This window comes from Podarcis erhardii (assembly GCF_964252035.2).
Source record: "Podarcis erhardii genome assembly, chromosome: 17".
Lineage (NCBI taxonomy): Eukaryota > Metazoa > Chordata > Lepidosauria > Squamata > Lacertidae > Podarcis > Podarcis erhardii.
Genome location: NC_138515.1, coordinates 9,916,092 through 9,930,422, shown reverse-complemented (window position 1 = coordinate 9,930,422; position 14,331 = coordinate 9,916,092). Strand labels below are relative to the sequence as shown.

The window sequence follows — 14,331 nt, the reverse complement described above, 5'->3', positions numbered from 1 at the left end:
TGGCAGGAGATGGGTGGCGCTGTGGGTTAAACCACAGAGCCTTGGACTTGTCGATCAGAAGGTTGGCGGTTCAAATCCCCGCGACACAGTGAGCTCCCGTTGCTCGGTCCCTGCTCCTGCCAACCTAGCAGTTCGAAAGCACGTCAAAGTGCAAGTAGATAAATAGGTACCGCTCCGGCGGGAAGGTAAACGGCGTTTCCGTGCTCTGCTCTGGTTCGCCAGAAGTGGCTTAGTCATGCTGGCCACATGACCCAGAAGCTGTACACCGGCTCCCTCGGCCAATAAAGCGAGATGAGCACCGCAACCCCAGAGTCGGCCATGACTGGACCTAATGGCCAGGGGTCCCTTTACTATGAATATGGCAGGTGGTGCTTCCCTCCCATCGCTCCACCTCCATCCTCAGGCAAAGCTTTGCACACCAACTTAAAGGCGGCAGCCTCAGAAGGCATAATGGAAGGGTCAGTAAAAGAGATGGGGTGGCAACACTGCTCCAGTCCTCCCAGCCTCCTTATGGAGATTCTGCAGCATGCCGGATCTTGGTGGTTCACACGAGCGAATGTCAGAGTAGGACCTGGGAGAAAACAGGATTCAAATCCTCCCCAGGCAACTGAACCATGGGTGAGCTTGATTCAGTCACTGTCTCAGCCAGCCTAGCCTACCTCACACGGTTTTTGTGGGGATAAAATGGGGAGATGGAGAACCCTGCCTGCCACCTTGAGCTCCTTGCTAGATTATAAATGTGACAATTAAAATTCTAATTAATTAATGTGCGCCAACTTAATCTGGGAGAGCAAGCTCCGCTGAGATTTACTTAGACGTGTAGGGCTGCGGTGTTAGGAAGGGAATAAAAGTAATCGCTTTGGGACCAGCTGCACCCCTTCCTCCACTTCCCCTTGGTTCAATCCCGCAAGCAGAAGCGACGGCGGCAGCATCCTTTGGATAGGAAGGGACGGCCCCGGGGAAGGAGAAGCGTTCAGGCGCGTTCCTGTCCTTCTGAGGAGGTGGAGTCGCGGCCGCCGCCGCCCCTTTGCTGCTGCTGCTGCTGCTGCTTTCTGCTTCTGCTGAGGCCGGTTCTAGCCGGCTTGCACCAGAAGATGGCAAGGCGGCGCCGCAAAGCTGCAAAAGTCGCTGCCTGTGCTCCTCCAGCTGGCGCGCGAGCAAGGCAGGAAAGGGGAGGAGGCGGCGGCGCGCAAGCGGCTGCAGGCCCCGCGAACGCGCGCGCCACGTCCCCCACCCACCTCCCTGGGACGCGGAGCGCTCCTCCCCCCCCTTCTTCCCCCCACTGATCGCCCCAGGAAAGAGGTCTTGCTGCGTTCTTGGACTCTTCGGCAGCCTGGCGCGGGGGAAGCATCTTGCCAGCCAACGCCCAGGTTTCCCAGGCTGGGCCTGGGTGCCGTCTTGGAAGAAGGCGCTCCGCTCGTCTTCCAGCCCCAGAAAGGCAGCGGACGCGCTTCTCAGGCGCTTGGCTGAAATACGCATGCAGGCAGAGCCATCCACAAACACACACACACACGGAAATGGGGAGGGAAGCTGCAGCCTCGTAAGAGGCGAATGTGCTGCTGCAGAACATCTCCTTAGTAAGCAGGCAACAGACTCCGTGTGCCACGTGCATGAAGCCGCTGCAAAGAACGGAGCTGCGGCGCGCTCCCCACGTCTGGTTTTCTGATCTGGCATCCGTTCAGGGCTAGTGTGCGTACTTCCTCCTTGCGCCAGGTCCTCTGAAAATCGATACTCGGAGGACTAGCTCTCCAAAGGCCCTTGAATAAATGATCAGGGTCCGGCTTGCTGCTAAGGCAGGCAGAATACCAGGATCGGCGTCGGTGACACTAAAAGAGTCCACTTTAGGAAGCTGAGTGCTGTACCGTTTTCTCTCTGCTGCAGTTTTTGCCTCCTTGGGATCAGCAGGAGCTGTGCAAGAGTGCTGGCACAATGGTGCGCTTCTTAGTCGCTTCAGCGGCATTGGACAGGAGAACCTCTGAGTGGGAATTATTCCATGGAGTAGTTTGCCTTAATGGTGCCTAAAGTCTGCCATCTGAGAGGGATGTTTCATAGCAGGGCTGCCCTTGCAAGGTCTTGGATGTAACTGATAGGCACTGGGCTGGATAATGCAGGGGTGGTTCCAAATGGGTTTGTGAATGCTACACGGTGTTTGCAGACCCAAATAGTCAGTATTCTTTCCCATAGCATCTCTGCCACAACGTTGCACCTCACTTTCCCCCATTTTCTCTCTAAAGCTCATTTTATTTTATTTATAATCAAATGAAAATCTAGGCAGATTCTGTGATCATACAGTAGTCCCCCAGCAAAATTCCAGTTAATTTCCACAGATCTGCATTGCCTCCTTGCAGTTTTTAAAGGTATGTTCTGATCTCAGAAACCATTGATCTATTGTACACTATAATTGTACAGCTATTAATCACACTTGGCAATACTACATGCATGCTTTTCTTTGGGCAAAGGAACATAATATTAAGGGCCCAATCCTATACTTCAGCTACATGGGCTGGGGGGCTATTGGATATGATGATGGCCTCCCTACACTGGCAGCATGTGAGATATGCCACCACCGTGTGAGAGCCACTAATATGACTGCACAGATATGCTGGGGTATGTTGCTCTGGTATAACAGTCAAAATGGAGATGAGACATGGGCGAGACGGGGAAGAAACAGGCTCTCATCAAATCCTATATGCCAGTTTGCTGCTGCAATTGTTTCTCGTGTCTCCTGCCTTGCCATATGTCAATACTATATTGTCCCCAACAGCTTCATTTAGATGTTAAAGCCTTGGGGAAAAGACTCTATTCTATGGCACCCTACAATATAACTGTCAGGGGACAGTAGAACAATTATCCAATGTTACCTACCCCCAGGCCGGTGCAAAGGGGGGTGGGCAGCTGGGTACACTTGCCCCAGCAATCACAGAAGTAGGCCTGCCACTATAATGCTCCCTTCTAGCAATGTCACCCAAACATATCCTGGTCAGTCCCAATCACTCACACGCTCACCAACCTTCCCGCTGGAAGAATCACACCAGTGTTCATGCATCCCTTATACTCTCACACAAACTACCCTCATGCATCCACATGTACCGTCATCACATTAGCTATCATGGGGGGAAATGACTTGCTGATAAACACCATACAACATTCTAGCTATAAGGATAACATATAATAATGAGTTCTAGCACTCATCCCTACTTCGTCAGGAGTCACAAATAATCCTCCATATCTCTCACTCATAGCATCTGCCACAAATTGGTAGATAATTACTGGCAATTGGACTCAATCAAATGCAGCTACTTAGACCAGCTTGGTGCCCCCCAGATGTTTTTGACTACAATTCCCATCAGCCCCAGCCAGCAGGGCTCTGCAAGCTGTGAAATAAAGGTTTGGACTTTCAAGAAAAGTGACTGCCTTTCAAATGTTGATGAAAGTCAGGGCATGTTTTTAAAGGGGAATGCCAGAACTATGTTATTATTATTTTTATGGTTTTGAAGATCTATGCCTCTATTCAAAAAAAGCTTCCCCAAGATGGCACATAGTCATTATAAAATATATTAAAATAACATAATTGTCTTAAATTGTAAAACAGAGAGCAGTATAAAATGCTTCACACCAGGAGAAAAGACACATTATTTAAATATGTTGATTTAAATACACCATTAATGAATACAGCAGTAGGAAATATGTCTGACAGGGAAGTTCTTACTTGAGTTCAAATGGAAAGGGATAGAATACATGCATCTGCAATATACATTTAGAAAGCATGCATTTGCCTAAAAGATGGATAGAGACAACTGTTCGCTTTTTTAACAGTTAAAAGAAGGCTTCAGAATCAATACACGCCATGCCTAGTGACCCTAGGATGATGTCTGTATCTGCATTCCAACATTTTTTGATAATGTGGAACAGTGATGAAATTGCTTTTCTCCACCCCCTGAAAGTCAGCCAAGAATGTCAGCTGCCTGTAGGCCCATCCATATTCTCACATGACAAGATATTTATTCAGACAAGAGCCTTTGCATTATGCTTTTGAAATTTATTTGTCAATCCTTGAATCACAATTCAGTATGAAATAGTACTGAACGATTCAAAGAACCAATTGAGTAGTTGACACAAACACATCTCAAGAAATCAAATGACCAGAACTTACAAGTACAAATTTCTTATATTCGAATCAAAGAGTGAGTTCAAAGTCTAAATAGTACCATCTTTGTGTAAAGCCACCATTCAAGAAACCTAGAGTTGTATCCAACTAAGTTTTACTTAGAACAGACCCTTTGAAATTAATAGACCTACCTTAGCCATGCTAATTCATTTCCGTTCATTCTACTCTAAATAAAACTTTGTGGAATACCACCCCAGGACTCAATTTGTATATTTGGGCAAATGCTTCATCACCCTCATGCCTGAGATGTAAAGAAAAAATGAAGCATATTAAATTACTAAACAAAGAAAAGGGTGGGGAGGAACATTAACATGTCAAACACAAGCAAGTGCCTCACAACTGCTAATGCAGGGATATGACCCTAGTCTAGAGGAAGTTGGATTCCAACTCTGCCTGCATCTTCTATGTTGTAGTTTGGAAGTACCGGTACTTTTTCCCACATGGTATACCAGATTTAATTATTCTTTAGATACAGCAGATTATTTTTTTAATACTCTTAACGTGCTTTAGTGGATTGTCTTCAATTATGTTGTTGTTCACCACCTTGGTGACTTCTTGTTTAAAAGTTGTGTATAAATTGTTTTAATAAATGAACCATCCTGAACCTTATTTTTTCCTCAGAACCTAACTCACCTTGCTCTGGGTTGGGGAAAAAGATTTTAAGAGCGCAGCCTAAGTCCTGCTGTGGAAATGTCCATATACAGTGCACTCTTTGTTTTTTTCTCATGCTTTCTCTCAGAAGGGAACCAGTAAAAAAAAAATTTCCTCCTTCTGACATGGTTCATAGGTGCTTTTTTCAGGAAAAGGTGTCTGCCTCATCCCCATACATGCTCATGGCTCATTCAGCCATGGAGGGTATGCCTGCCATTATGGAGGGTCACAATAAGCCCTTTTCTTCCTTTTGAATGGCATATGGGCACTGTAGACTGCCAGCCTAAACTGAAAGTGGTAATGCCTGGAGTTGTTTCAACCAGAGTTCTGCAAATTGCATCAGATTTAGACATTTTTCTTCCTGCTCCAGTTCCCATAGCTGAAGGGAAGGTCCAGTAGCTACAGGTGCCACCACTACTCTTCCTAGTTCAGAGAAAAGTTTCAGGCTAGAGAAAGTTCTTCCCCTTGTTATTTTAGAAGCAGAATCCATTCTAGGGGTATGTCCAGAAGTCAGGTTACATTTTTCTGCCTCCCCTATCTTTCCAAAGGCAATCCTGGGGGCAAAGTGCTTTTCCTATTGCTGTGTTCTGTGTTGATTGCCCCTTAAGAGAGAATGGTTCTTCCATTAACCTCTAGGCCCCAGCCCTACAAATCTAGGGAGCTGCTCTCCTTTCCATTGGTTCTTTTGCTAGGGCTTCCTCCGTTGATGGTAAGGGTTCTAATAATACTTTTGAAGAAGAATAGTGCACAGGGGCAAATCAGATTCTTTTTGGTCTGGTATGTTCTGGACACCTTTCAGTTAAATGTTTCAGAAACTCTTCCAGCACCCACCAAACCAGTTGGAATGGACCTACCTTTTCCTACTCTGTTTGTCTCAGGTTCCTTGCTTCCTTTCCTGGTGTGTGAATTTGCCATCAGAAAATAAAGAATGGGCTGAACCCTTTGGGTGGGGTAAACCATCCCTTTCTTGTTCAAGAAATTATATTACCCAAGGATGTTTTAACAAGTGTTGTGTGAAGAGATGGTTTAGTGGCTCCCTTAACTCCTAAAGCTCCATTAATTTGAATGAGATAATGTGGGGCTGACACGAACCCCTTGACATGTTGAAAGAATGTATTAAAGGGATTGTGGGACCCTCCCTGTTGCCATGCTCTCCTAATATCTGCATGTTCAAATTACATCAGAAGTTCTACTTGTGTACACTGGTACATGAGTAGAAGTTTTGATGTAACTTTGAATGTGTGGTCACCAGAAGAATGTGAGGGTGGTGTGGGGGCATGGCTTTCCCACGTGGCCTCATGCCCCCTTCCCATCTCCTCTAAATACATTGAGGGGTTGTGTGAAGCCCCAGATTGCAGAGTATACCTTGCATAGGAGAGTTGAGGCTTTAGCCCTAGCCTTTGAGCTTCCTCGGCTTCTTCATACTTGCCAGGGCTGCCTTCATATCAGCAAATGAGATTAGCCTCACCAGCAGTCTTTTTCACAGATGCTTTCCTAGATGCTTTGCAAACAGAAACCCACTCAAACAAGAGAGAGGCTGTCTATGTGTGCCTCCTAAAAAAAGGGACCAGAAACCCTCCACTTTGAAACATTCCTTTCATCCCTCTTTTCTTCCCAGAATAGATGTGACAACAACAGGCCCAAATGGCATTCTTCCAAGTCAAAAGGCAGCTCCAAATATTCTTAACCCTTTGGTAACAAGCCCTCTCTTCCTCATGACTAGAGGGATGCCAGCCTTAACTCCTTCCTTTTAGTGGCAAACTTCAGGCCTTTACAGACACCTGGAGGACCATCAGTTCATTAAGGAAGATGTTACAAATGCTTCATAAATGCTCTTTCCTTGGATACTTTCATATTTTGTTGGATTGGGTCATTCCATCCCCTGTCTGCAGCATGGAAGAACACAAGTTGAAATGTGTGCAGCAGAGGGCAACCAAGATGATGAAGGGTCTGGAAACAAAGCCTTATGAGGGAACGGTTGAGGGAACTGGGTATGTTCAGCCCAGAGAAGAGAGGTGATATGATACCCATCTTCAAATATGTGAAGGGCTGTCACAGGAAAGATGGAGCAAGCTTGTTTTCTGCTGCTCCAGGGGGGATCTGAGCCAATGGCTTCACATTACAAGAAAGGAGATTCTGACTAAACATTAGGAAGAACTTTCTGATGGTAAGAACTGTTTGACATTGGAACAGGCTACTTCAGAAGGTGATGAACTTTCCTTCATTGGAGGTTTTTAAACAGAGGCTGGATATCCATCTGTGGGGGATTCTTTAGTTGTGATTCCTGCATTGCAGAAGGTTGGGCTAGATGACACTTGTGTCCCTGATCCAGCTCTACAATTGTATGATTCTATTGCCTCCACATTCACGTTCACCCTTGTCATTGAACTTTCTAGGATTCGCTTGAAGGAACAACCAGTTCCAGTTTGGAGCCCTTTCCTTCAGTATCTTCTCCAGCCTCTGAAGCATCTGAGAACCCTGACTGCTCATCCATTTTACATAGATTATTTTTATTAGTGTCCCTTCCTTCCGCCAAGGAATCGGAACATCCACCTTACCTCAGCTGAGGTGTCTCAGCATCCTAGTAAACAAAACCTGTCCAATAGATCCAGCATCCAGGAGTTCCCCTCAATACATGTCTGAACAGTGTTTCTCTTTCAGAAGAGAGGATTTTGACCCCTTCAGAATAAGTTACCCAGTTCATCTTCAATCCCTCACCAGACTGCTAGGCAAGATGATTTGCATCATGGTTAGTCTCTTCAAAAACCTTTCTGTGACCCTTCTACGATGAGACCCTATCTTTCTTAAATCCTTCCCTAAGTGGTTCACAAGAGCTAGCACTTCAAGCAAGTCATCGAGACAGGAGTTCCTGCACTGTTCCATCAGCCTAGAGACTAGTGCCGGATTTACATATAAGTTAAACAAGCTCTAGCTTTGGGCCCCACTCTCTTGGAGGCCCCCCCCAAAAAAATTTAAAGGATGTACATTTCCAAAATATAAGACAAAAAACAAATAAAATAAAACTTACATACAGCAACAGTGTTTTGTGTTGTGTAGGTTTCTATGATGTAAGTAATGGGCCCTGCCTGCTAGCCTGCTCCCTGAAATATCACATAAAAAGGGCCCCATTACCTTCAGTAGCTTAGGGCTGCATCAAACCTAAATCTGGCTCTGCTAGAAACTGTGGTAATAACTGGTGTCAACCAGTCTAGCTGAGCCATGCAAGCTGAGCAATGTTTAAGGGACATGGTGGCAGAAGGAGACCTCTTGCAGCATAAGCCTCTTTGAACTTTGGGTGAGTCAACTTCCATTGAAAGCCTTTCCTAAATGACACAGTTCCAGAGATATCCTTGTTCACCCGGACAGCATATGTACTAAGTCTTATGTCAACAGTCAAGCAGGAATGAGTTTTCCACAACTCCTCAAAGAGGTGATCTGTTCGCTTCCTTGAGCAGAAACTTATTACTTCCCTGGTAACCCATAATCTGAGGAGAGGGCTTCTGGAAGACTTTTCAGGAGGTCTGGTTATTTCCAGAACAATCAAGATAATTGGGAATCAGAAGACACATATCATCTTTATTGCCCCCCATTTCCTACAGGTTTCAGACTCTCAATCCATGATCTCTTCTGGAAATTATGGATTGCTGCATGGCATGCCTCCTCCTACAACTGCCTGAATTGAAAGGCAGACTCTTGTAGCCCCGAGCTGCCATCCCAGAGTAATTTCCACTCTTTTAGTCTCATGCAAATCTCCCACCTCTGTACCAATAATACTTTGGTTTCTACCCCCTTCTACATGATTTCAAAATAAACTTAACAGAATAGAAGGGCCTTTTAAAACGCTGTGACAAGCCAGACACAGCAGCCCTTGGAGCTTCCAGGCCTTCATATAAATTTATTGAAAAGATGGATTTCTGCTCTTTCCAGCATAACTGCAAGTTCTGGAGGACATCCCATTTCTTCTAATACCTGCAAACTTCCTATCTGATATCTCCACCTCCAGTTCGCTGTATGCCTTCTTGGAGTCTAAATATGGCTTTCAAAGTTCCTCCTTGGAGCTTATTTAAACCCCTTGAAGCTGCTTCCCTTACTCACCCTCAAAACAAACTTGCTACTGACCGTAAACCTCAGCACACTGGGTTTTTGAGATCTGGGCCTTTTCTGTAGAACTTGAACTATGTATTCCCAAAATGACAAGAATTATCCTGTGTTATTACCCTTCAAGTTAACATTAATTTGACTTATCATGGAGCAGGGGATTGATCTTGCCATTCTTTAACTCTTATCTCCCAAAGAACAAGCACCATGTTTCAGGAAAGAACCCCCCTGGATGAAATGTTCAAAACAGCCTCTTGGGTCTCTGTAGACAGGCCACTACAGGACTGAAACATATGCCACTATTTAAGGCAGTTTCCTAAAGCAGGATCCATAACAACCTGTACAGTATATCATAGGGCTCAGAATATGTGGGGGTATTTGGATACCAAGTTCTCCCTTCCAGGGATGTACAGTGGTACCTCGGTTTTTTAACGTCTCCGTTGACGAATGTTTTGGAACTCGAACGGCGTAAACCCAGAAGTAAATGCTTCGATTTTTAAACACGCCTTGGAAGTCAAACATGCCACATGGCTTTGATATTGTGTTTTCCTTATTGAGACTTTCGTTTTGAGTTTTTGAATGTTTTGGAACTCGAACGGTCTTCTGGAACAGATTACATTCGAAAACCAAGGTACCACTGTACTACTTTTTAAAAATACCAGTCAGAAGTGTCTTCCTGCCCATGTGGGGAGAAAGTATTATTTTTACCCTGATGAAAATTTATTCTCATGGGTAGGACATCCTGCCCATCTCTGCATTTACTCCAGTTACTATGAATCTTATATTTTCCAGATTTTGTTTGATTTTTTGGAGAGTGGGAATTATCTTGCTCTCTGTTCCAATTAACATGATCTGTTGGTTTCAATTCTTCCCATTCTATGGTGGTAGTTCTTCTTTCTAGCTCTTTCTATTGCAGATGCTTTTTCTTTAATTTGCTATGTAATTGAGTATATGGTGAGCATTTCTCACCTTACAGGAAGTGACTTTTTAGCCCTGTTTTCACAGTCCCGGAGGCAGGACCTAACTGAATCCGGAATGTCCTCTGCCCCCAACCTGAATGCTCATCAGGTAAGAACTGCATTCCTCCACCATCCAAGACTTACCGGTATCTCTGCTGTTTAACATTGTTGTAAAAGTATTGAATTGCATAAGTCAGGAGTAGGCAACCTTTTTCTGACCAGTGGGGCAGATCTTAATCTCCTCACCCATGGTGGGACAAATCTGACAGGGCAGGGCGAGAGCACCTACCTGTCAGTCACCTGATGCCATAGTGATGTCAGGTGGTGCTATATTTTGAGGCCCTTGTCGCAACTTCAAAGTACTGTACAATGCAGGGCAGTTTTTTAAAGGGCTTTCAAACAGACCTGCGCTGTTCTTTGAACTTTGGGTTTTTGGAGGTTCAAAGAGCAATGCTGGGAGATAGAAGTAGCTTCCAGTGTCCATCAGCTGTTGAGTAGAAGCAGGCCTTACTCTAGCAAAGGAATGATCTGGAGCTCACTTTAAGCTACTGATAGTTCCTTTTCAAAAATGTATTTATTAAACATTTATTAAACACTGAATTTTTATAAGTACATAGTTTCCTGATAAGTTCTTTTTGAAGCCCTGCCCTTATCCACCCCACACCTGACATCATGTGTAGAGACTGTGTGTAGGGCAGGTGGATGTAACACCCCCCAAATGGCCCAGCAAGCCACATCTTGGATGATATGGGTACATGTGGGTGAAGAAAGTTCCATATAAATATTAAAGGTTGTGAAAATTACTTACATAAAATGAGTTTAAGTGGGAAGGTGGCTTTGAAGATGTGCGAGCATGAATTCCTGGAAGTTGCTCCATAGGGTTAAGAGAACTCATGTTAGGCAATGTGCGGCAAGCTGGGGGGCAGCAGCAATATTAGGCAGCAGCCCTAAACAATAGGTGGTTTCTACACTCATCTGTAATATGGAAATAACACTGGCTTGCTTCATAAGGTTGCTGTGTGTAGTGTGTTCATTTAGAAGAGTTCATCTTGCCCGTCTCCTAGGGATTCACCACTAGCGTAGCATAAACCATACAAGGCACTCTGGCATGCCTTAAAATACTTGGTAAGTGATTTGATGACGTTTTGTGGCACTTCAGTTAAAAAATCAAGAGAATTTATGAGGTTCAGTGTCCTGAGTCCATGTTTTTGTGCTGTAGTGGTGCAGGGAACACATAGCCCACCTATTTTTGTGGTGCAAACTGTGGGCAGGGATGTGATCTGATGACAATTTAGGTAGAATCCATGTGGATAGGTGGAGTGGATTGACATTTCTGCCTCATAGTGGTGCTGTGAAGCCCTGGATCTGTAACCGCCCCCCCCCCATTTCATGATGCCTTTTGGGGAAGCCTATACAGGAAAAAACCATGCCAATTCATGTATGTGTGCATGATCTCCTCGCTTTTGCACCAGGATGGCTCTGCAATTTTCACAGTTCAGCTGATGAACGTTGATGCAAAGTGCAATTTAGCAGTTTTTTCGGGGGGGGGGGGCTGCCATGTAAAAACCACGTGCTGATTCTTGGTTTTGCGCCACGGCACCGGGTGTGGCAATTTTCCTGGCTGAGGGTGTAGCTTTGCCACCTGCAGTTTGATGGTGGAGGGCGGCGAGTGTCCCACCCCATGGAAAGATGCCGACAGTATTTTTAGGAACGTGACAGTTATTGAAATCCAGATCATTTCTCTCCTTCTTTTCAGCGTTATTCCACTCCTTTTTCCCTCAGAGCCCTCGCTGTGAGGCGTTCGCACCTCAGGGCAAGCGCGGGCTTACGTTTGCGCGTTTCCCTTTCACTCCAGAGGCCTACAAAGCGGGCGAATACGACGAAAAAAAATATATATTTTTGGCGGAGGAGGGGTTGGGATGTAGAACTGGCCACGAATTCTTGGGGTGCGTGGGGTTAAATATCTCCTCAGCTTCGCCGGGAACCATTACGCCGCGTCGGAGCCAGGAGAGGAGGAACGGCGGCGGCACTTCCCCCGGCTGCTTCCAGCTCACTTCCCCTTGTCTCTCCCTCACAACACGCAGCGCCCCCACCCCAAGTTTGTAACGATCCGAGCCACCTCAGAGGGCGGCAGCCCAGTTGGGGCGCGCGCTCGGCGGCGAGGGGAGGCGGGGCCCCCGCTCGCGCTCTCTCCGCGCGCCTTTCCCGCTCCTCGAGCCTGATTGGCTGCGAGGAAGGGGAGGGGGCTTCGAGACAACGGGCGCGCGAGGGAAAAGGGGCGGCGGCGGCGGCGCCCCTTCCCGCTCCCCCCACCCACCCTCTCACCGCGTACAGACTCGACGCCTTCCCTCGTTCCCCTCACGCCGCGGGCGCGCGCGCTGACGGCCGCGTCTTTCGGTTCCCCCCCTCCCCGCTTTTTCTCCCGTCCCCCTCCCTTTTAACCCTTTCCCTTTCTTTTCTTTAGGTCTGCCCGCTTTTTTTCCCCCCCACCGCCCGCTGCTCTTTTCCCCATCCTTTCCTCATCCGGCTCGTCGGTCGGTCAGTCGGGAAGGCAGAGCTCGGCCGTGAGGCGGTTTCTGAGGAGGCTCGCTCTGCAGAACAGCCTCTGGGGGCGGGCGGGCGGGAGCTGGGTGGGCGGGTGGGTTGGTTGCCTGCCTGCCTGCCTGCCTTTAAAGTCGAGGGGGGAGGGAGGCATTAATTGCTCGCTTCTAAACGAGGGCAAGTCGCCCCTCCCTCCTTCCCCCCTCCCCAACTTTCACGGTTTGGGTTGTGGACTCGCAGAAAGCTCCCCCCCCCCACCTCAAAGCGCGCGCGAGGAGGGCGGGGCAGATTCCGTCCACCCGTCTACGCCCCCCCCCTTTGTTTTCAGCCGTACTTCGCAATTTCTCCCAATTATTGATCATGATCACCGGAAATAATCGGGCAGGGTACTAAGGAGGGCGGGGAGGGGAGGGGGGAAAAACACCCCCACCCCCAATCTTTGTTCTTCGGATTCGCAAAGCGGTGGTTTAGCCCTCTTCGTTTTGCTGTAACTTCTCCCCTTCCCCCCTCTCCCACCCCACCCCCTGTTTGAGGCCCCCCCCTAGTTTATTTTTATTAACCCTCTTTCCCTAATAACCCAGGGAGGGGTCGGAAGACCGACGCATCTCTTTCTCTCTCCCCCCCCCGACCCCCCCAACCCTAAATCCAAAGTGCTGTTCACAGGAGGAGGAACAGGAGTCGGAAAGAAGCAACCAGGTTAGTCATTCGTGTAAAAGCCGTGCTGCCGACGTGATATTGGCTTCTGACTCATTTTCTGTGTTCAAGATGGGGAACGCACGTGCATATTTTATTTTATAATTCTTTGTCTGAACGCAGGATGCTCCGGCGTTTGTGTCGACGTGCAAAAGCTACCGTGTGGGGAGTATAGTGTATTTTTGGCTTGTGTCATCTTAAAGCCCTTTCTGTTGGACCTTTAAAAAAACATACCTTTTTTTTAAAGAACGAACGAACGGTAGCTTGGATAGAAAATACAATATCCCTGCAGACTTGTGTGCTAACGTCCGTTTTGTAGTAATTATTCTGCTTATTCCGTATAAGCAAACTCTGTGCCTGAAACAATGACCTTTGCTTTTCTTGGGGGCTTAACAGTTTTACACATTAATTTGGCTTCACTTCGTTTCTGTATGACAGTAGTTCCGTTTAAGACGTGGGTGTTGAATGCAAGTTTTTACTAAAGCCAAGGCACAGATTTTGTCTTTTTAACTATCAAAAATGTAAAGCTCTGTTAGGCCACTTTCTTTCCCCCTTTGAAGTTGCCTTAGGTTACACATGGCTTTAGTAATTTGAGAATTTAACCATGTAGTTTGTCTTCTGTTGTACACCACTGTGTTAAGCTTTAAGTGTAGCAAACTAACCTGGATCTTTTCATTCTTTTTTCCCTAGATATTGCTGGTGCCAGGTGCAGCTTTTTAAGGGGCCCAGTTCTGAGGGAGCAGAAACACAAGAGGAGTTTACTGTACTTTGAATCCTCAGAATCTAAGATTCTTTTTTTATCAACCTTCATTAGAGGGAGGAGGAATATAAAATCTGTCCCCCCACATTTCTTTACTCTTCAGAGCAGTAGTTAGGCATCACTCATTGGGGTACCAGGATAATACAGTTCACATGACAGCTTCTTTCTTATGGAGGCTCTGTGACCAAACCAAGCTTGAAGAGCTAAAAGGCACTGAGAGGACTTGATTACCTCCCTGGGGTGGGGTGGGGAGAAAGAGAGAAGGTCCCAAGAAAAGCCTCTTTGCATTGAAGGAAGATTGAAGCAACAGTCTCTGGATATTGCTGCTCTTCCCACCCCCAAGCGTTGGGTAAGTTACACTACCATTATTCACTTATTCATTCACTCTGTTTTGTTTCACTCCACCTCCACTCTACTATGTGGTGAAGAGACGTGCCTCAATATGGTGAGCGTGGTGGTGG

General features: G+C 46.6%; 1 protein-coding gene across 1 annotated transcript in view; it reads left to right on the top strand.

The window, feature by feature from the left end:
• The first annotated feature begins 12,954 nt into the window (after positions 1-12,954).
• Positions 12,955-14,331, top strand: part of RIMKLB (ribosomal modification protein rimK like family member B) — a 34,821-nt gene continuing 33,444 nt past the window's right edge. The window contains exons 1-2 of the mRNA XM_081845419.1: positions 12,955-13,113; positions 13,801-14,219. The gene's annotated coding sequence lies outside the window, so the exon portion shown is untranslated. The remainder of the gene's footprint in view (positions 13,114-13,800; positions 14,220-14,331) is intronic.